The sequence below is a fragment of the Canis lupus genome, chromosome 21 (genome assembly GCF_048164855.1).
Source record: "Canis lupus baileyi chromosome 21, mCanLup2.hap1, whole genome shotgun sequence".
Classification (NCBI taxonomy): domain Eukaryota; kingdom Metazoa; phylum Chordata; class Mammalia; order Carnivora; family Canidae; genus Canis; species Canis lupus.
In genome coordinates this window covers 19,943,287-19,967,140 of record NC_132858.1, presented here as the reverse complement: position 1 = coordinate 19,967,140, position 23,854 = coordinate 19,943,287, and the positions used below count along the sequence as shown (strand labels likewise).

Here is a 23,854-nt window from a genome sequence, read left to right as displayed (position 1 = left end):
ATTCCAGACCATCACTCCTTTATTGTCTTGTTAAAACTTCAGTTTTGTAGACGTATGAGCCATATGTAGGAGTAGGGCTGCCGTCTATTCTTACTTTGTTGTTTACCGACACGAAGTTAAGTCCCTTTTAGGCACTTGAATCACAGTTTTCCTATAAGCACAAGCTCTGCCATGATGTCAGATGACCTGAAAGAGCACATAAAGGACCCATGTCCCAGCCTCTCAGGTCCTTCCTCTCATCCTCTTTAATAACGTTTCCTAAACTCTCATCCAACAGCCACTCTCATAACTACATTGTTCTATCTCTAAAATTGCAAATCCTAATGTCCCATTCTTGGATTGTTTCACCAACCTTCAGTCAATTGAGATTGAGAATCCAGTCATTTTATTATTAGGGGAATGTTAGGAATCCTCACTCAGCATTCTTCAATGTTCTTATTTCAAGGCAATATTATTTCCAAGTCTGCTTTACTTTAGAACCAAGTTGGGTTATAAATGTCACTATCAGAGGTCCTGCTTAATCCCTCAGTTTCAATGAAATGAAACATTGCCTTTTTTCTAATTTCCTAGAAACACTTTTTCTAGTCCCATATCTCTGTTTCTTAATAATGTGACTTCTATTTTATTCTTTCTGTTTACATGATACATGGTGATGATAGTCTTTCAAAGAACTATTGAATTTTAGAATTTGTTTAAAGAAAATAGAATCCAGCTTTCTTGCATTAACACATGAGGAAACTGAAGCCTAGAGAAGTTAAGAGACTTACTTAAGATCCTTTAACAAGTTGGTTATAAAGCAAGTTCTCTATTTTGGCACCATGCTGCCTCCTCTACAGAGTTCTATCTGTACTGTGATCTTTAAGAATGATGGGGAGATGAAGGCTTGGTGGAATAGTAGTATACCAATGAATACTGAGGACCCAAGAGTTCTCCTCTTGGGTCACTTAATAAGAAAATAGAATTTAGTTTCTAAATGTGCATATGAATCAAAGGTGAAGCTAATATTTTGAATGTAAATGACTAGAGGAATTTTAGAAAACAGTACTCTTGGAGAGGTTTTTATTTGATCATGAATTTTTTTTTTTTTTAGTTGATCACTTAGTTTTTATTTTCAATCATCAAATTCTAAACCTGGAGTTTTATCACTTTATTATTGGTATTATTGTTAGAGCTAATATGTTTTGAGTGCATACTATGATTCAGCCAAAATACTGTCTGTTACATGGATAATCTCATTAAATCCTCCCTACCGCTTTATGAGGTAGGTATTATAACTCCCTTCATTTTGAAGATGAAGAAACTGAGGAATCAAGAGATTAAATGACATTTCCATTCAGACACTTTTAATAAGTAGCACAGCAGGAAGATGGATTGAGGTAGTCTAATCCCAGAACTGCTCTGCTCTGTTCAGTAGGTTGTTGTAAATGGGGCAGTGCTCGTGAGACAACAGGCCTGGGGATAAGGATTCAGGAATCATCAGCTCAGTCATCAGCCATGAGAATGTATAGTGGTTCCTCCTTTTCTGCATTTTCAGTTACCTGTAGTCAAGTCCAGTCTACAAGCAGATGATTCTCCTTTTGACATATTGTCAGGTCAATAGTACCCTAATGCTATTTCACACATGTAATGCCTGCATCATTTATCTCACTTCATCTCATCACTTAGGCATTTTACCATCTTTACAAGAAGGGTGAGTAGAATATAATAAAATACTTTGAGAGAGAGATCACATTCACATAACTTTTATTATAGTATATTATAATTGTTCTATTTTATTTTTAGTTTTTGTTAATCCCTTACTGTACCTAACTTATAAATTAAACATTATCATAGGTATATATGCATAAAAAGTATAGTATATAGATTTTGGTACTATCTGCAGTTTCAGGCATCCACTGGGGATCTTGTAATGTGTCTCCTGTGGATAAGGGGGGATTATTATATGTGTTCTCTATGGGAATCTATTGAAAGGAAAGACTAGGGGCTTAGAATTAACTTTTTTTTAAAGATTTTATTTATTTATTCATGAGACACACACAGAGAGAGAGAGAGAGAGAGAGAGAGGAGAGAGAGAGAGGCAGAGACACAGCCAGAGGGAGAAGCAGGCTCCATGCAGGGAGCCCGATGTGGCACTCGATCCAGGGTCTCCAGGATCACACCCCAAGCTGAAGGCGGCGCTAAACCGCTGAGGCAATTCATAATTAGGAGGAAAGGGAAGTATCAAAAAAATTAGCAGGCACTGGTTGCAGAACTGAAAAGAGATCCAGCCCTATGTGGTGTCATCAAGCTAACTGCAGAAAGTTTTGAAAAGAATTGCATAATACTCCATATCCATAACTATAAAAACATCAAGGAGAGGGAGAAGAGAGAAAAAGCTATTGACTAGATTGATAACGAAGACATTAGTGATGCTTGAGAGAGTAGTTTTGAGAGTGGGGATGAGAAAAGGTTTGTAGATGTGGGTTGAAATGGAACATAGCAATGTTTAGCAATGAAATGGGTTGAGTGAAAATAAATTCTGAGCAGTAGGCCTAAAGATTTCTTTTTGGAAGAAGAGTCATGGGCATGTTGGAAGGCAAAGAAGAAAAGTTGAAGGTATTAGCCAAGGAGGAGATAAATATGAAAGGAAGATAGCTTATAAGTAAGCAGTAGACAGATCAAAGTAAAACATTTAGAGAATGGAGGAAAAAGTTAGTGAGTATGAGAAGCTTGAATGAGTGGAGGTGGCAAAAAATGTTTTTGTAGGGATTTGCCATGATCTCAGTGAACTATACGTTGTGGTCATTGGCTGAGGGTGAAGACTGAGGAGGCGATCTGAAGGAGGGATGAAAAGATCTAGAATCCCTTACCATTTTCCCCATCCCACCCTTGAGGCATGTGTCACATGCATTTTGCTCCCCTGATTGTCTCTAAGTTCTTTGAGAGTGGGTCAGTCTTACTTTCACCCTTTATTCCTTAGCAACGTGTTCTGCATATAATATATCTTTGTTGAATTGTGCTGAATTGAAATGAATTGAGGTGAATAAAAGATGGCTTAGAGTAGCAAGAACCTGCTGAGCTTGGGCTGTTGTGAATATGTGGTGTGACAGGTTGGGAGAGCTATCTGTTTTATTGCAGTTGTGCCCCAGGACCCAGAGAAAGCAGAGAGTAGTCCAGCAAGCAACAGGAACGGTCTGGACTCTAACTGGAGTTGTGTTATGACTGATCCCACAGTCCAAGTGATGTTAGGAAGTTACCAGGGGGTGGACTAACAATAAGAAACAATGATGGAAGTCCTTGCTGGAGATAAGAAAGAATATCTCTAATAAAGCTGTCGTTGTAGAGGATCAACACCATGTTATAGTTTGTTGTTTGATCAAAATAAAGATTATAATTTATATTATTCTTTTAATAAAGAATATATTTAAAGTTTTAATTATGTTGGAGAGAATATAAGACATCTCATGTTTACACCAGGAAATATCTTACACTAAGAAAATATATGTTTCAATATTCTTAATTTCTACATGATATGTTTTTTTTTAATTTATTTTTTATTGGTGTTCAATTTACTAACATACAGAATAACCCCCAGTGCCCGCCACCCATTCACTCCCACCCCCTGCCCACCTCCCCTTCCACCACCCCTAGTTCGTTTCCCAGAGTTAGCAGTCTTTACGTTCTGTCTCCCTTTCTGATATTTCCCACACATTTCTTCTCCCTTCCCTTATATTCCCTTTCACTATTATTTATATTCCCCAAATGAATGAGAACATATAATGTTTGTCCTTCTCCGACTGACTTACTTCACTCAGCATAATACCCTCCAGTTCCATCCACGTTGAAGCAAATGGTGGGTATTTGTCATTTCTAATGGCTGAGGAATATTCCATTGTATACATAAACCACATCTTCTTTATCCATTCATCTTTCAATGGACACCGAGGCTCCTTCCACAGTTTGGCTATCATGGCCATTGCTGCTATAAACATCGGGGTGCAGGAGTCCCGGCGTTTCATTGCATTTGTATCTTTGGGGTAAATCCCCAACAGTGCAATTGCTGGGTCGTAGGGCAGGTCTATTTTTAACTGTTTGAGGAACCTCCACACAGTTTTCCAGAGTGGCTGCACCAGTTCACATTCCCACCAACAGTGTAAGAGGGTTCCCTTTTCTCCGCATCCTCTCCAACATTTGTTGTTTCCTGCCTTGTTAATTTGACCCATTCTCACTGGTGTGAGGCGGTGTCTCATTGTGGTTTTGATTTGTATTTCCCTGATGGCAAGTGATGCATAGCATTTTCTCATATGCATGTTGGCCATGTCTATGTCTTCTTCTGTGAGATTTCTGTTCATGTCTTTTGCCCATTTCATGATTGGATTGTTTGTTTCTTTGATGTTGAGTTTAATAAGTTCTTTATAGATCTTGGAAACTAGCCCTTTATCTGATACGTCATTTGCAAATATCTTCTCCCATTCTGTAGGTTGTCTTTTAGTTTTGTTGACTGTATCCTTTGCTGTGCAAAAGCTTCTTATCTTGATGAAGTCCCAATAGTTCATTTTTGCTTTTGTTTCTTTTGCCTTCGTGGATGTATCTTGCAAGAAGTTACTATGGCCGAGTTCAAAAAGGGTGTTGCCTGTGTTCTTCTCTAGGATTTTGATGGAATCTTGTCTCACATTTAGATCTTTCATCCATTTTGAGTTTATCTTTGTGTATGGTGAAAGAGAGTGGTCTAGTTTCATTCTTCTGCATGTGGATGTCCAATTTTCCCAGCACAATTTATTGAAGAGACTGTCTTTCTTCCAATGGATAGTCTTTCCTCCTTTATCGAATATTAGTTGACCATAAAATTCAGGGTCCACTTCTGGATTCTCTATTCTGTTCCACTGATCTATGTGTCTGTTTTTCTGCCAGTACCACACTGTCTTGATGACCACAGCTTTGTAGTACAACCTGAAATCTGGCGTTGTGATGCCCCCAGATATGGTTTTCTTTTTTAAAATTCCCCTGGCTATTTAAAAAAAAAATACATGATATGTTTAGGAGGAACTGAATATATATCCTTCCATCCAGGTATGCTAGTAGTTGTGATAAATAGTGGCAAACATATGTCCAAGTCTTATTAAAGTACTCTTCTAACACACTTATTATCTGCCTTAAATCACACAGTACTACAGTGATTTGGGTATTATCTTTTGTTCCATTTTATAGATAAAGGAACTACACTGAGGCACAGAGAAAAGATACCTGCCCATAGGTATACTACTACTGAAAGGTAACACAGGAATTTGAACCCTGGAAAACTGACTTTAACTGTATTCTTTTTTTTTTTTAACTGTATTCTTTTTTTTTTCTTAATTTTTATTTATTTATGATAGTCACACAGGGAGAGAGAGAGAGAGGCAGAGACATAGGCAGAGGGAGAAGCAGGCTCCATGCACCGGGAGCCTGATGTGGGATTCGATCCTGGGTCTCCAGGATCACACCCTGGGCCAAAGGCAGGCGCCAAACCGCTGCGCCACCCAGGGATCCCTTAACTGTATTCTTAACTATTATAGCATATCATTTCCTGGCCAGCCCTTAAATACTACATTCCAGTGAAATGTGGAGGACAACAAGTTATTCTTTTGATTCGGGCATTCTAGATTAGGTTCTTATCATGGATAGAAATTTTGTCCCACTAACTCCTAGTTGTCCGCAGGTCTTGGCTTAGATGTCAGCCATAGTATCATCTCCTGGAGGTTTTTCCTGACTCTCAAGTTCATAGTCAATGTCTCTTCTATGTGCTTCACAACACCCCATGTTTCTCTTATCATAGAACTCATCACACTGAGTAGTTTGCTTTATTGCCCATGACTATCTTTGTGGTAGTCAAGTTGGGAACCACAGAAATAAATTACAGAGGCAAGAAATATAAATGAGAGAACTATTGGGTCAGCTCTAATTTATTAAAATGCTCCATTTTGCCCCCCAGCCTGGTGGAAATAGTTTCATTGTTGGCTCCAATAAGAATCTTATTAAGCACTACTAAAGTGCTCTGAAGCAGCTTATGAACTTATGAATTGTGGACTGATTTATACGATTTGATTAACTTTACAATTTTTTTTGAAGAAAAAAGGAAAATTTTTGTTCATATGCCTTGTATATATATTAAAGACATCTGTATTATATATTAAAGACATCTGAGTCACCTAAATTATATTTAAAAAGTCCATCTAAATTTTAAAAAGACACCATTATTGATAGATGAGATTGCTAGTTTATTTCTATGACATTATATTAGTTTTGGGTCAAATTTATTTCATAAAGGGTAGGGCACAAGGGCCTTCTGAATGATTCTTGTATATAGCATATTAATAATTTCTTAAGACTGGGAGATGTTTTTACTATTCTAAATTATTATGGAAATTTATAGCTGTTACAACTCTTTTTAGGATATTGTTTTGGTGTCATGTAATATTTTTTCCAGTATAATTAACGTAGAGTGTTATATTAGTCTCAGGTGTAAAATATAGTAATTCAACAATTCTATATGTTATTTAGTGCTCATCATGGTAAATGTACTTTTAATCCCCTTCACCTATTTCACTCATATGTGGAATTTAAGAAACAAACGAGAAAGGAAAAAAGAGACAAACAAAAAAACAGACTCTTAAATATAGTGGACATGTGATTTATTTGATGAGAGTTTTTGGTCAAGAATACACTCCCCAACTATAATTTAATTTCTATGTGAAAAATTGAACGTTTCTATTTATAACTTTTGACTTATAGAACTGCAGGATGGCTCAAAATGGAGACAGTGTAAAAGAAAATTAAAGGAACGACTAAAATATTATTTAAAGCAATAGATTTATAATATAATTTGACAGCCAATTTCTTGCTACCTACTTCTCTAAAAGCTTATTCTGAGCCTTCTGGTGAGAAATAAAGCTCCCTGAATGTCTGTTTGGCACCCCTCCCTCTTCTCCTTTGGGAATGATCATTGTTGTTGGTCTACCACCCAACAGTTGGGCTCACAGCAGGTTGTATTGGAGGGTTTTTTTTTTTCTTCTGAAAACAACAGTTGGTTAGGAGTTATGCATTAGTTTGTTTGATTTATTGTCTCTGTGACATAATATGTAAGTACTCTCTATGAGCCCAATGAAAAACAAAAATGTTTAAAAAAGAATGCACTAAAATAATTTAATTATGCCTTGATAGGAATAATTTAAATTCACATTCATTGACAACTAATGAGGAAAGCATTGGCAAAATTATTTCTGGATTGGATAAAAATATTATTTCCTCTCCAAAGTATACCCATTGAGGAGAAATTTTTATTTTTATGTCATTTCTGCACCCTTAAATGTGTAAGAATAAGTCATTAGGTGGCCTCTAAAATAACTTCTGCCTGTATACTAACATGAGTTTACATTTGAGAACCTACTTTTTCAGCTAATCTTTGCTTAACAAATTTTAGAAAAATTAGACTATTCTATTTTTCCACGTGACATAGAGACTGCTCATGGCTTTAATTTTCTGTTTTGACACCACCTTCACCGAACCTAGAGTACTTGAATGTTGCAGTACTTAGGAACCTGGAAATTCATTATAATCAAGAGGAATAGCTAGCTACAGCATCTAAATCGATGAACTGTTGCTGATTCTTTAAAAATCTCCAAAGGGAAACCAAGCTTATAAAATCTTTCTAACCACCTTGCATTGAGCTGTCACCTTCAATGTACCTTTGATATACTCCTTTTTTGTTAAAGGGGAAGATGGGAAACAGAAAGTGTATCATTTCATTCACACGGACTTTGTCTGGAAGTGCGGCTGTGATATGATTTCTGTCAGAAACAATCTGCTTGATATTTCTCTGTCTTTGCTTGGGAACACAGAGTGGCCTGTCTGTTTTCTATCCCTGGGTGCTGGGCTATCCTGCCTTGTCAAACAGCATTTGTCTTCACTCACTACCTGCTTGTTGAGTGGAGCTCAGCCTCGCTGTGGTGGCAGAGGAAGCCTTAGGCTGCTCAGCATCTGTCTCTTCATGTAATTAACTGCAGCCCTGGATAAGGAGCAAAACAGAGATTTGGTGCTGTGAAAGAGTAATGTGTCTAGACAGGAGTTTCTGAGCGGGGAAAAGATTTGTTAGTGTTTCTGTTCAAATAGGAGGACACATTTTTTTTTTTTTTTACCTTAAAATGTTTTGAAGGCAAAGTGACCATTTGCTTCCGAAGCAAACTTTGGAAAACTCACTTACTGTGCCCTAACCATTCTTTCAATTGGCAATTTTAGCATCAACACAAAGATAGTCATGAATTATAGATCATTGAATAAAATAAGAACTTATGAGTCCATACCGACATGAACAAATGAATAAATGAAAGATGGAGATAGGCTCTTCTTTAGAGGAGAATGCTAATTAGTAAGTGTTGAAGGAAAGATTGAGTTAGAAAAATCACCATTTCACAACTGGTATGTAATAAGTGATTTGGACAAAAATCATCAGTAGATGGTAATACTACTGGATGAAAGTTGGATGCGGATCAGGATATAGATAGTCTTAAATTATTTTTCACAAATTATATATGTACATAATTATATGTATAAAAGGTATAGATATATGTCATATATTCACATATCTCATATATGATATCTATATGTAATTTTAAGTATATAAAATTCAGTATGGGTTAAGGATATATGGGAGATTTTTCTGTTTTGTTTTTGTAACTTTTCTGTAAGTTTGAAACTATACCAAAATAAGTAAGTACCAAAAAATCCTATTCACTTGTCCTCTTTTGATTTTCTTTCCCAGTAATTGGAGCATGGCTCAGGCTTGGCTCTTTTTAACATAGTATTAGGAAAAATGGGTTATGCTACCCAGAAGCTTTACTCACCAGCTGCCAACAAAGCTTCATTAATGTAACATGTTCTGCAATCAAAACCTGCTCTCTCTTGGGAAAAGAGTGACATTCTGAATACTTGCCTTTCACAGAGACCCACTTAGAGACTTGCAATCCGTAAGGGTTTCTAAGTGAAATGTGAATATCTGCATGTGTGGCTCCCTGACACATTTTATAGTACCCTTTGACTTTATAGAAAAGGGCCCTGAAATTTAGAAAATGAATGCTTGTAATTCTTCCTGTGTCATTCTTAATAAGCTTGCTTTCAGGATCTAGACGGCAAAGAATCCTCCTTTTCTAAGACCTTATTGTGTAGCCATAGCAGCCCTGATAATTGCTTAAATGAGAAAAACAGACTAAATATTATAATAAAGACTGCAAACAGTATTGAAGGCAATTATACGAAACTCTTTCCTGGATATTTTTGGTATTCATTTAATATAGAGCATTGTGATGCTTGAATGAATAGATTTATAATCTAACTTAAAAGTTGGAATTAAGCAATTCAATGTGTGTCTGGAAAGAGCAGCTATTACTCCTAACCAGCTGATTAGGTGCCTTGACATGCTTTTGCATGCGACAACACCCTTGGTGTCGCACTTGCAACCGACAATGGGCTGACCACTCCTTCACAGCCAGGACAATTTCTCTTATTTGGAGCAATTGGCTTTGACTTCTCTTTTCTTTCTAGTTGGTGATTAATAACATGTAGGTTGACCTCCCTTCTAATGGGGAATGGCAAGAATGAGGTTTGCCAACGCTTTGAGTTCCTAACGTCTCTAATAAATATTTAATTTATTGACATTCGTGGTTTTTTTTTGCTATATATTTTTTACATTGAAAAAACACTTTGAGGGATGCCTGGGTGGCTCAGCAATTGAGAATCTGCCTTCAGCTCTGGGCATGATCCTGGTCCAAGATTGAGTCCCACATCAGGCTCCCTGTGAGGAGCCTGCTTCTCCCTCTGCCTGTCTCCTGCCTCTCTCTATGTGTCTCTCATGAATAAAGAAGTAAAATCTTTAAAAGAAAAAACACTTTGAGTTTTATATTTTCTTTGAAACATGAGTTCCACCCTACTGTTCTTTTCTGTTTGTTTGCTTGTTTGTTTGTTTGTTTATTGTGATAAAAGTGGTATGTGGGAGTCAGATTATGCAAACTCCTTATTTTTAGGATTATGGATTGGGCCCCCAGGTTACCTGAGGATCATCCTTGTTGGCAGGGCTGGAAGTTCAACCAAAAGCTTCAGGTTACCAGGCTAGTGTTGTTGCTACTTGCCTAACAGCCTGGAGTCTGTTCACTTTCTTAGAGATTCTTGGAAAACAGAAGCACAATAAAATTTAGAGAGAGAACATCTAAGGAAATTAAAGTATTCATAATACTCTAAAATCTTTATATTTTGAAATAATTTTAGATTCACAGAATAATTGTGAAGATAGTCTAGAGTTCCTATATCCCTTTCACTCAGTTTCCCCTCATGTTAGCCATTTATTAAAACTAAGAGGGATGCCTGGGTGGCTCAGTCAGTTAAGTGACTGACTCTTGGTTTCAGCTCAGGTCATGATCTCAGGGTCATGAGATCAAGCCCTGCATTGAGCTCTGCATTGAGCCTCTTATCCTGCTCCATGCACAGCACAGTCTATTTGAGATAGTCTCTCTCCCTTTCCCTCTGCCTTTATCCTCTGCCCCCTACTCTCTCTCTCTCTCAAAAAAAAAAAAAAAAAAAAAAAAAGATGAAAAAACTATGAAGTCAGCACTGGTACAATAGTCTTAACTATAGGGAGGCTTCTGGGAGCATAAAAGATGACAACAGCAGCTAGGCCAACTTTTGAACCTGTGAGAGGTGGGAGAAGAAAAGGAGAAGGTGATTTGAGCCAACTCTCAAAGCAGTACTCAAGTAGAGACCTACCTTCTTATACAAAGATAAAATATAGACAAACTACTCAGGATGCCCCTGAACAGGTTCGCAACCGTGACTTCAGGAGGGAGCTGGAAGAGAGAGAGAGAGTTGCTGCAAGAGAAAAAAACAGACCGTCCAACAAGAGAACATACAACCTCCTCGTTGGTGTCAAAGAAGCCTCGGTTAGACCGGATTCCTACTGCCAACCTTGATGCAGATGATCCTCTAACAGATGAGGAAGATGAGGGTGAAGATTTTGAAGAGGAGAGTGATGATGATGACACTTCAGCTCTTCTTGCAGAACTAGAAAAAATTAAAAAGGAAAGAGCTGAAGAGCAGGCCAGGAAGGAACAAGAACAGAAAGCTGAAGAAGAAAGAATACGTATGGAAAACATTTTGAGTGGAAACCCTCTCCTTAATCTCACTGGTCCATCCCAGCCTCAGGCCAACTTCAAAGTTAAAAGAAGGTGGGATGATGATGTTGTTTTCAAGAACTGTGCAAAAGGTGTAGATGATCAAAAGAAAGACAAAAGATTTGTAAATGATACACTGCGATCTGAATTTCACAAAAAGTTCATGGAGAAATACATTAAATAGTACAGTTTTATGTGCTTAATTAAAGACTGTAAGGTGTAAATGATTATTCTCATGTTCTGTTTTTCTCTTTCCCCATCTAAATTATGTATAGGCCTCCCTAATTTTAAGTTCCAAACTATCTTTTCCTTTATTGATAACTTTATTTGATGAGGACTTGGGAATTAGTTTAACCTAGTTTCCATCCTCTGAATATTTCTAGTAATATGCTTTCCTTTTAATATGGGAAAGGGAATCTTCTTGTAATAAATATTTTCAAAACTCAAAAAAAAATAGTCTTAACTATAGGTTGTTCAGGTTTCTCTAGTTTTCTCACTGATTTTTTTTTCTATTCCTGGATCAATTCAGAATACCAAGTTGCCTTGGCAGTTATATCTTATCTCCCGAGTTTCTCAAAATATTTATTTTTCTTTCACAACCTTGACCCTTCTGAATAGTGGTCAAGTATTTTGTAGAATGTTCCTCAGTTGGTTTTTGTGTGAAGTTTTATTATGATTAAGCTGATGTTATGAATTTTGGGTAACAATATCACAGGAGTCATTGCCCTTTATGTTGCTTTAGATCAGGGTATGCATAATATCAATATTATATTGTATTGGTGATGTTAACCTTGATAACCTGGTTAAGATGATATCTATTCGCTTTCTCCACTAAAAAGTTACTATTTTTCTCTTCCTATACTCTATTTATTAGAAGTAAATACTTGAGCCCATACATGGGGAAGGGAATTAAACTCCTCTTGCAAGAAGGAACATTAAAAAAATCTGCAGATATGGTTAAGACACCACAATAATTAACAAATATTTGAGGGAAGATGTTTTGAGGCTATGCAAATATTCAGTTTCTCCTAGGTTTTGCTCATTAATTTAGTGTTTATCAGTGGAGTTTGCCTGCTGCAACTATTGCTATGATGTTCTAATGGTGATTTTATATTCCCCTCATTTTTTCTACATTATGAATTGGAATTCTTTTGGAAGGAGAGATCAGTCCATTCTCTCTCACTATTACTTATTTATTCAATCGATTAATTCTATTCATATGGGCTTATGGGTATTTATTTTATTCTTTGGGTGATAATCCATTATTTGTTTGACTTGGTTCAATTTGTTCGTTTTAGCCAGTGGGAGCTTTTTTAGGTTAGTTCCTATGTCCTTTGACATACATTCCCTTTATTTTTAACTCTTTTTTTATTTTCTGACAGTATAAGATGTTACAGGATCATCTCATGTGTTCCCTGTCTCGATCATAGAACCAGCCATTTTCCCAAGAAGTCCTGATTTCTTTCACTGTAGAAAGATGTTTAGAAATTAAGATCTAGGTACTAAGTGTGCTTGTTGCTGTTAGAGTATATTTTTTTCTAGGCCTTCTTGATGGGCAGATCTAGGAAATACATGCATATATATATTATCTTTGTTAACACATGGATTTATGTTTATTTTTCTGTCTGTGTATATGGTAAAAAAACAAACAAACAAAAAAACATGAGTTCATACTGACATGTTTGATTCCAACCCAGCATTAGAGAGTTCATTCTGATATTCCCATCTTGGTCATAAATAAGGCTATTTGAAACTTTTTTCTTTGACATTGGGAAACATGACTTCTATCACCATCACATATAATATATTTTACTATTTGTTCAAATTTAATATATATGTAACATAGTGTCAGAATTGCTGAACTTCACTACTATAAGAAACAAATTTAAAAACTAGAGTGCAATGTTTGCGTGTAATTCTTTTTTTAGCATTTTAATATCAAGACAAAACACTTGTTTTTTAGTTAGTTAAGCCAACTCCTTTCTTCCTCACCCCTTCAGTGAGGTTGTACTATACATTTGTAATACAGTCAGATTTATTTACCACAATCTGCATTCCATCCTAATTGTCTCACAATTTTACTTGGTTTCTGTATGTTTTGTGTTTTAATTTAAAAACAGTGAAAGTCACTATTTCTGGTGTACAGATGGGTTTTGACAAATGCATAGTCATATATTCACCACCCCAGTATCACAAAGAACAGTTTTTATTTTTTGCATATTTGACTTTATTTAATCTTTCCAATATTATGTGACATGAGTTATCACTTCCATATTACATAAATATATGTCACATTTTAATGAATTAATCAAGTAATTAATTATTACCATGCAGGGTTTTTTCTTAAAGATTTTATTTATTTATTCATGAGAGTCACACAGAGAGAAGCAGAGACATAGGCAGAGGGAGAAGCAGGTTCCCTGTGGGGAGCTTGATGTGGGACTCGATACCAGGACCCCGGGATCACAACCTGTTTTGATCATTTTGTCTTCTTTGGAAAAATATTGGTTAAGGTCTTCTGCTTGGTTTTAATTGGATTAAGTTCTTTATATATTTTGGATATTAAGCCCTTATCAGAAATGGCATTTGCAAATATCTTCTCCCATTCTTTGGGTTGATCTTCACTGTGAAAAAGATTTTATTTTGGTGTAATCGCAATAGTTTATTTTTACTTTTATTTATCTTGCTTGAGGAGACATATCTAGAAGAGGGTTTTTATGGCTGATGTCAAAGAAATTACTGCCTGTGTTTTCTTCTAGGAGTTTTATGGTTTCGGGTCTCACATTTAGGTCTTAATACATTCTGAGTACTTTTGTGCATGAAAGTGTAAGAAAGTAGTCCGGTTCCATTCTTTTGCATGTAGCGTCCAGTTTTCCCAGCACCATTTGTTGATGAGACTGTCTTTTCCCTGTTATATATTCTTGCTGCTTTTGTCATGGATTAATTGGCCATATAAGCCTGGGTTTGTTCCTGGGCTATTTTGTTCCATTTATCTGTGTGTCTATTTTTGTGCCAGTACCATACTGTTTTGATTACACAGCTTTGTTATATTTTAAAATCTGGGATTATGACACCTCCAACTTTGTCCTTCTTTCTCAAGATTTCTATGGCTATTTGGGGGCTTTTATGGTTTCATACAAATTATAACAAACGGTTTGATCATTCTAAAATATTCTTTTGCATGTCACCTTTGTAATCAATACCTTCGTTCAACCCCATTCTTAGGCAACTACTGATAACATTTCTGTCCCTATATCTTTGCCTTTTCCATAATGTCATATGAATGGAATTATAGAATATGTAGTGTTTTATTTAGATTTAGCTCTTTTCATTTACCAAAATGCACATCCATATTGCTGTGTGTATCAACATTTTATCCCTTTGTATTGCTGCATAACTTTCCATTGTATGGATATACTACAGTTTATATATTCACCTGTTGAAAGACATATTGTTTTTTTTCCCAGTTTTTGGTGATTGTGAATGAAACTGCTATAAACACTTTCCATGCACATTTTATAAACATGTATTTTCAGTTCACTTGAGAAAATACCTAGTAGTGTGATTGCTGGGTCATATGGAAAGTGTGTATTTATAAATGTCTGCCTAACTGTTTTCCAAAGTGGCTACTATGTTGCATTCCCATAAAACATAAATGTTCCTGTTGCTCTGAATCCTCAACAGCACTTTGCAGAATTTTTGTTTGTTTGTTTTTATTTTGTTTTGTTTGCCATGTGAATAGGTGTGTATTAATATCTCATTGGGATTTTAATCTGCATATTCTTGATGACTAATGCTGTTACTCCTCTTTTCCTATGCTTCTCTGACATTTAGATGTCTTCTTTTGGTGAAATGTCTCTTCAGATCACTTGTCTTTGAAAGGATTGGGTTGTTTCTTTTCTTATTGTTGAGTTCTAAGATTTCTTTATATATTCTGGGTACAAGAATTATCAGATATGTGATTTACAAATATTTTCTTCCAGTTTGTGTCTTCTCTGCTCATGGTCTTAACAGTGTTTTCACAAAACAAAAGTTTAAAAATATAACACCTAATTTATAAGTTTGTTTTTTTTTATAGATTGTGTCTTTGGTGATGTATCTAAAAAGCTCATGACCAATTCCTATTTTTTTCTAGATATTTTAAGAGTTTTTCATTTCACCTTTGGTCTATGATCCATTTTGAGTTATTATATAATGTATGAGGTATTTAAAAGTTTTGTTTTATTTCATATAGATGTCCATTTGTTCCAGTATTATTTATTGAAAACACTATCCCCCCTCCATTGAATTGCCTTTTACTTGTCAAAACTCAGTTAGCTGTCTATGTGTCAATATATTTCTGTTCTCTATTCTGTGCATTAGTTGATATTTCTATTCTTTCATTAATAATATACTATGTTGATTACATAGCTCTCTAGTAGGATTTTTTTTTCTAGTAGGATTTTAAATTGCGTAGTGTGCATCATCTAGCATTGTTCTTTTTCAGAATTGTCTGGCCGTTCTAGTTCTTTTGCTTTCCATGGAAATTTTTTTTGCCCATAGAAATTTTAGAATGAGTTTGTCAAAATCTGCAAAAAAGTTTGAGATTTTTATTGGCATTCCTTTGAAACTGTAGATCAAATCAGAAAAATTGACATTTAACATCTTAACATTCTTGTTTTCTGATTCATGAATATGGTGTATCCCTCCATTTATTCATATATTTGATTTTCTTCATCAGTGTTTTATAACTTTCAGTATATAAATCCTACAAACATATGTAAAATATTTATACCTAAGTATTTATATTAATATTTTGTATAATTGCTAAAAAGCAAGCAATTGTACAATTGCTTAAAAAAATGTGTTATTTTTTATTCAAATCCGAATTGTTCATTTCTGGTATATAGGAATGTGATTGACTTTCATATATTGATCTTTGTTGTATAACATTGTTTTTTCCTTATTTTAATTTTAATTTTTTAAATTTAAATTCAATTGCCAACATATACTACATCATTAATTTCAGATGTCATTTTCAATGATTTTTTATCAGTTGTATATAACACCCAGTGCTTATCACATCACATGTCATCCTTAATGCCCATCACCCAGTTACCCCGTCCCCTCACTCCCCTCCCCTTCAGCAACCCTCAGTTTGTTTCCCAGAGTTAAGAGTCTCCCATGGTTTATCTTCCTCTCTGATTTTTTTCCATTCAGTTTCCCCTCCTTCCCTTATTGTTCCTTGCACTATTTCTTATGTTCTGCATATGAGCCAAACCATATGATAATTGTCTTTCTCTGATTGACTTATTTCACTTAGCATAGTACCCTACAGTTCCATCCACACCGATGTGAATGGTAAGTATTCATCTTTTCTGATGGCTGAGTTATAATATTCCATGATATATATATATATATCATGTGATATATATATATATATATATATATATATATATATATATATATATCAATATATATAATCTCACATCTTCTTTATCCATTCATCTGCCAAAGGGCATCTTGGCTCTTTCCACAGTTCCACAGTTTGGTTATTGTGGACATTATTGCTATGAACATTGAGGTCATAGGTGCCCCTTCCTTTCACTACATCTGTATCTTTGAGGTAAATACCCAGTAGTGCACTTGCTAAGTCATAGTGTAGCTCTATTTTTAACTTCTTGAGAAACCTCCATACTGTTTTCCAGAGTGGCTGTACCAGCTTGCATTCCCACCAACAGTGGAAGAAGGTTCCCCCTTTCTCCACATTCGTACCAACATTTGTTGTTTCCTATCTTGCTAGTTTTAGCCATTCTAACTGGGATAAAGCAATACCTCATTGTGGTTTTGATTTGTATTTCCTACAACATTGTTAAACTCTCCTGCTAGTTCTAAGAACTTTGTTGTAGATTCTTTGGTGTAATAATATTGTGATTTGGGACTGTTTTATTCTTCCTTTTCAATCTATGTGTCTTTCATTTCTTCTTTTTCCCTCTCTTAGCACTCTGGCTGAGAGTTAGGTATTACATTGAAAAGGAATAGTAAGAAATGACATCTTTCCCTTATTCTTGATTTTAGAGGGAAATATTTGGTCTCTAATCATCTTGAATATGTTGTTAGCTGTAGGCTTATTTGTAGATACCCTTATTAAGGTGAAGAAGTTTTATTCTATTCCTAATTTAGCTGTGAATTTTTATCATGAAGGTATTTTGAATTTTGTTGAATGACTTCCTGTATATCATTGATTTTTCTTATTTAGTTAGTTAATATGACAAATTACATGATTGATTTTCATATGGTGAACCAGTATTGAATTCCTGAGAGGACTCTCACTTTGCTGTGTGTTGTTTTATCCTTTTTTTTTAATTGATAGATTTGATTTGGTCATAACTTGTTGAGGATTTTCTGCATCCATGTCAATGGGAATATTGGTCTGTAACTTTCTATTGTGAACAGATTTTTCTCTGGGTTTGGTAGCGGGATAATGCTGGCCTCATAAAATAAGCTAGGAAGTATTATCTTCTCTTCCATTTTCTGAACAAGAGTGTATAGCATTGGTATTATTTCTTTTTGAAATGTTTGGTAGATTTTGATATATTTTGGAAAGTAATTTTTAGTGCTCACTTCAGCAGCACATATACTAAAAAATTGGAAAAGTAATTTTTATAACTTTTACATGGAATTTTCATTTTTCACTAAATAAAGCTTAGTTAGTATTGAGGAAAGCTAAACTTAATCTGAGACTGAAAATCAAAATTAATTTAGTTGACTTTAGAATCTGTTACCAAATATGCCAACTGGAATGAGTTCGCCATGAGCTGTGCATTATACTGTGGGATGAAATTCAATACTCAGAATTCATAAGAGCAATTTTTATTTTATTTTGTCAAGATTAATATTGACAATTAGGAGTTAGTAACTTCCCCCAAAACAGTATACACTGTCTTGCAAAATACTTAGAACCAGACATCTAGCCTTTGAATTTTTTGTGGGTTTTTTTTTTTTTTGGTCTTACTTATGATTTAAAATTTCAGCCTTCCTTCAGCTTTGTGTTTCTCAGTATGCTCATGGCTCTCCATAAGAGGCCCTCCATAGAGAAGCCATGATGTTACTGAGAAACACAAAGCTGGAGGCCCACTCTCTGAGGTCTGCTGAAGGTGTGATTCAGCAAATCACCATGGTGATGGGAGCAAAAGCCAGATTGCAGTGGTATTAGTTATAACTAGGTAATACTTAGGAGGCAATTTCTTTTTTTTTTTTTTCTTAGCATAGTTGACACACAGTGTTACATTATTTTCAGGTGTACAACATAGTCAACTTCTCAATACATTATGCTGTGGCCACCACAAGTGTAGCTATCATCTGTCACTGTGTGGCACTATTATAATATCATTGAGTGTGTTTCTTCTGCTGTGTCTTTTATTCCCATGACTTACTCATTCCTAACTAGGAGCCTTTGGCCTCTCACTTTTCCTTCACCCATTTTGCCCATGTCTCCAGCCCTTTACCCCTGGCCATCATCAGTTTGTTCCCTATATTTATACGTCTGATTCTTCTTTTGTTTGCTTATTCAATTGTTTTTGCAGATTCCACATATGAGTTAAATCATATGGCATTTGTCTTTCTTGGTTTGAGCTATCTTACCTAGTAGCATAGTACCCTCTAGGACCATCCATATTGTTGGATGGGCAAGATTTCATCCTTTTATAAGGCAGTGTAATATTCCACTGGGTGTATATGTGAGTGTGAGAGGGTTGTACACATCTTCTTTATCCATTCATCTATGGATTGACACTTGGATTGCATCCATATCTTAGCTGTTGTAGATAATGCTGCAACATAGGGGTACATACATCTTTTTGAATTAGTGTTTTCATTTTCTTATTTTCTTTTTTAAATACCCAGCAGTGGAATTATTGGATCATATGGTATTTCTATTTTTGATTTTTTTTTGAGGAACTTCTAGTTTTCCACAGTGGCTGTACCAATTTACATTCCCATCAATAGTGCATGAGGCTTTCTTTTTCTCCACATCCTTCAAAGGCAATTTCTTTTCCAGAGTTCACTGCAGCCTTCTTTGGAGTCCTGCCTTGAACACCTTGATTCTGAGAAGTTAGATTGGCATCCATCTTTGGTACAATTGCTTCACCAAGTTTGGGTTTAAAGGATTATTTGGAGGTCAGATCTTCTGCTCAGTTGGTGGGACTTTACCTTGCTAAGTAGCCTGTCTTGGTTTCTCTTCAATCATTACTTATTCACCATTGGGGGTTAACTGTCAGCCAGATGATCACCATTTTAGGGCTTTGTTCTCTTGAAAGTAGATTTCAGGAACATAAGTTTAACATATGATTACTTTTTTGATTAAAAGAAAAAGCCCTTTTTAAATGGCTTAATGTTTGGCATTTTGCAGTTAACATATGTTCAAATAGGATCTTATAAATGTAAGTATAATTTTATTTAATGTCTTTCTTAAGATACCTTAAGAGAGAACAATTTATATTGAACTTTATTTATTTGTGTACTATTTCTTTCCCAGGAAGGTAAGGCAGGGAGCAGATCCCTTTCGTTGGTGTTTTCTCAACAATATCCAGTAGCATATAGCATATAGTAGGTGCTCCATAATGCTTCTTGAATGAATAATTAATATGTAGATAAAGTACATGGTTTTCCTTCTTCATATTTTATCCTTATCCTCCATATTCATTAAGTTTAATTTTTCCCAAAAAACATTATTAAAAAACTGTTTTTCTCTTTTTCTAATATGCTTACCACAAATATCTGAGAGAATATTACTTACGGCTCCTCCTATTTAGAAAACATTTGCTTGTATGTGTATTGGTGAATCTTTCCTTAATAAGCCTTGTCTGATGTTTTACATGCCAGATCCCTCCAGAGCACCTTTTTTAAGCTGGAGAAGACAAGGGAAATCAGGAGAAAGAGGAAGAGATCCCGAGTGCAGGTTCTTACACTTGCTTTGGTTGGGTTGAGAATGACAGCAGAGCCTGGTGGCCTCAGGGGTGCATGGCAGGCCCTGGATAAGTACAGCTTCCTTCTTCACTCGTTCTGACTCAGCTGCCACTGATTTTTCCTTCATGTTACTTAAGACCCTTACTGATTTTCACCACCAATGCAGTTAAATCTTTAGAAATCGAGTCTTAACATTCTGCTTATTGGGAATGTCCACCCAAACCAGGTGACCCTGCATTGTATCCCTTTGTCTCTGTCTTGGTCCCCTTCCATAGCTGTGTTCAACTTCAGGTGTCTTGTCTCCCTCCTCCCTAAGGCAGCCTTCTCATGCCACTCCTTCCTGTCTGCTCTGGAGGTCCTGGGCTTTTATTAGAGCTGAGCACCTGCTGCTTCAGGCCAGCCTCCTCGTGGTTACTAGGGATGTCCCTTAGCCCTCCCTCAGCAAGCCCGTTTGTCAACTGCCTCACTCCCTGGCAGCACCTATTTTTATGCCAGCAATATTACAGCTTTCTCACATCAGCTTCTCTTTGCAACGCTCACTTAAATGTGGTTGTATTATCCTAGGAAGCTTCCCACCCCAGAATTATTTTGGAATGGCATAATTTCAAGTCTATTGGCCTGGAAAATGTCGCAAGAATGGGAAGTTCTCACCCATGTTACTTGCTCGAGCATAAGTTTGCTTCACTGCACTTCTGTGATTAGCGTTAGTGAAACTGTCTATTTGTGGCAAGTCTTTACTAAATAACTCTTTAAATACAATTCCACTGTGTAAATAGCTTAATACAGTTAATAAGAAGAAAATAAACATAGAATTGTATTATAAAAGCACATGTGCTTTATTATTAGCAGAACCCAAATGTTTTTAGGCCTCATTAGCCTAAGGTACAAATAAAGTCATGCCACAAATGGCCATGTTTCTTGGCTAATAGCCTTACTTGCCTAATTGGAGGACCTTAGCCCTTCTTGCTCTTCCTCCTTACATCTCCCTGGTTATTCCTGAGCATCTCCACAGTGTTTCACATATGTATTTACGGATAGTCCTCTTGTCTCTCATATTCTTTGGCTATATAACTTCCTCATTAGGGGCCTACCCGCCATAAAGAAGGGTCTTATCTGTACTACAGGTGATTCCATGCCAACATGGGTTCATTGTTCCTGGGAACATCTTGTAGTGTACCTCAACAATACAAATACCTCAAGATGCCAAAAAGTGCTGTGACCCCTTCAGTCTACACCGTGATGACATTGGGTTATGCTCCTTGAAGAGCATACATTTAAATGAGATCTTACAGGAATAAATAATTTTATTTGTATCTCTCTTAAGGCATCTAAGGCATTTTACATTGCATACACATATACAACTGCATCCATAAGTTCTGCTGTAGTTGACACCTCAGCTCTGGGTTTGCCCTTTGTCACTTAGCTTCTAAAGCCACACCAGTGATACCTTGTGTTTTTGCAACATCTCTTGAGGAAGCATCTCCTTCATGTGGACAGTTTCTTTCTTGGCAGATTTTTGGGCTGGCTAAAGTAGATTATACATTAGCCTTCAACTTCATATTTCAAGTATTTTGGGCTCAGGGATGCATGCACACAGCCCTTCATTCCCCAGTTCTCCAAACACAGATATCTTCCTTTAATCACTATTTCCACCTTATTACACCACCTTTGGGAGCCTGAGAGGTTTCTAGCACATCATTTTATAAGTATAATCACACAAATTGGTTTTATTTTTGGCATCTCATGACACTTGCTAAAAAAAAATGTCTTCCTAGACAGGGGTGTGAAAAATACCCTGCATTGTAATATTATGTTATTTAAAGAGGATGTTTTATCCAAGATTCTATGAATATATTTTTGGATATATTTGAGCAAAAATAACTTATTATGCCTGGTAGTGCTGTCTTAGACCTAGAAAATACAAACATGTTTGTTTCTGATGTGTAGAAGAGAGAACAATCCCACCTAAAGGAACTTTAAATGTATTTATTTTTATTTTTATGTGATGTTGGTGCATTTCTGTGGATTGGAGAGTGAGATTAAGGAGGACATCAGATTCTCAGATTTGTTTTCATTTTTCAAAATTCCCAAAGATAGTGATAGAGCTATCAGACTGAGCTTGCGATAGAGAGAGTAATCTGTGTTTGTTCGGACTGTCTTGGGTCTTCAAGAATATGAATGGTTTTGATTCTGGAGGAGTGGTTTACTCATACTAAACTAAATATTGAAAAAAAACTACTTTTTTCTACATTATGTGACATAGGTTTTCCAATGGTCATTTGTTTATGTCTATATTGATCTTTAAAAGTGTTTGACACATTTAACTACTGCCTGCTTGTGAAACATTTTCTTCTTGTGTCTCCTTCCTCAATAGACACTCCTTTTCAATCTCTTTTGCTACCTCCACTTTTTTGTTGTTCTCTCTACATCAAGTATCCAAGGCTTTGTCCCCTGAGCTTTTCTCCTCTTCCTCTACACTCTGTGGACGATCTTATCAGCTTCCATGGCTTGAAATGCCATCAAGTTTCCAGTGATTCCCAAATCCATAGCTCCAGTCTTAACCTCTAGAGACTTGTAGATTTCTGTTTGGAAATGTAACTGAAATCTCAAACTGAACATATTCCAAACAGAATGCCTACCTTCCTTTCCCAGACTTATTTGTGCTCCAGTCATCTCTATCTTTTCATGGTCTCAAACTGAACACCTGATAATTTCTTCACTTTTCTTTTTCTTTCACTACCCCCATCCCAATCCATCCTCAAGTTCAGCTGATGATCCTGAGGTGTCCATTATTTTAATTTCCACTAAACTCTTCTACAAACTGCCATCATCCGTTCTATAGCAGTTGGTTCCTGTCTTTATGCTTCCATTTTTGCTTCCCTGCCACCTCTATTCTCCGTAAGTAGTCAGAGTGGTTGCTTTTAAATTAAAATCAGCTAATTTTGTTCTAATCCTTAAAAATCTCCATCATATTTGGAATAAAATCTCAACTTCTTTTTTCTTGATTTTTATTTTTATTTTTTTTTTAAGTAAGCTCTATGCCCATTGTAGGGCTTGAACTCACAACCCTGAGATCAAGAGTCACATGCTCTACTAACCAAGCCTGCCAGGTGCCCCAAAATCTAAACTTCTCATCTTGGCTTTCCAACCCAAGAGTATGGCTCTTGCCCACCTCTATGATCTCTTTTTCTACAACTTACCACTGTTTTCACCCTTCTCTGTTCCAGTCTCTTAGCTCTTCTTCTGTTCCTGTAACATACTAAGCTTTTCTTTTTCTTTTTTATCTTTTTTTTTTTTTTTTTCCATCTAGAGCTTTTGCACCTGCTGTTTCTCTGGTCCTAGTGGTCTTCACATGGCTCTTTCTTTCTTGTCATTAAAATCTTTGCTTAGATGTAGCCTCCTAAGAGAAGTCTTCCCTGATAACCCTACATAAATTAGTTACACAGTTACTCTCTGTCATATTAATGTATTTTAATTCTCTGCATAACACCATTTTCAGACTTTCTTTCTTTCTTTGTCAATTATAAGCTCTGTAATACCAGTAAACTTGGTACAACTTGTTTGTGTTGTTATGACTATATCCCAAGTGCCTAAAAGAGTTCTTGACATTGAAGACACTCAAGAAATATTTTTTGAATGACCTAATATATCATTTATGATTTTCTCTAAATATATAAATATATGTATATCCCTTTTTTAAAATAATAAGTTATTTTCACTAGTCACTTCAGAAA

The 23,854-nt window shown here is 35.8% G+C and overlaps 1 protein-coding gene and 1 pseudogene across 26 annotated transcripts in view; both read left to right on the top strand.

The window, feature by feature from the left end:
• DCDC1 (doublecortin domain containing 1) overlaps nt 1–23,854 on the top strand; it is a 490,046-nt gene that overhangs the window by 328,608 nt on the left and 137,584 nt on the right. The window lies entirely within an intron of this gene.
• Nucleotides 10,648–11,628, top strand: LOC140612832 (spliceosome-associated protein CWC15 homolog pseudogene; annotated as a pseudogene).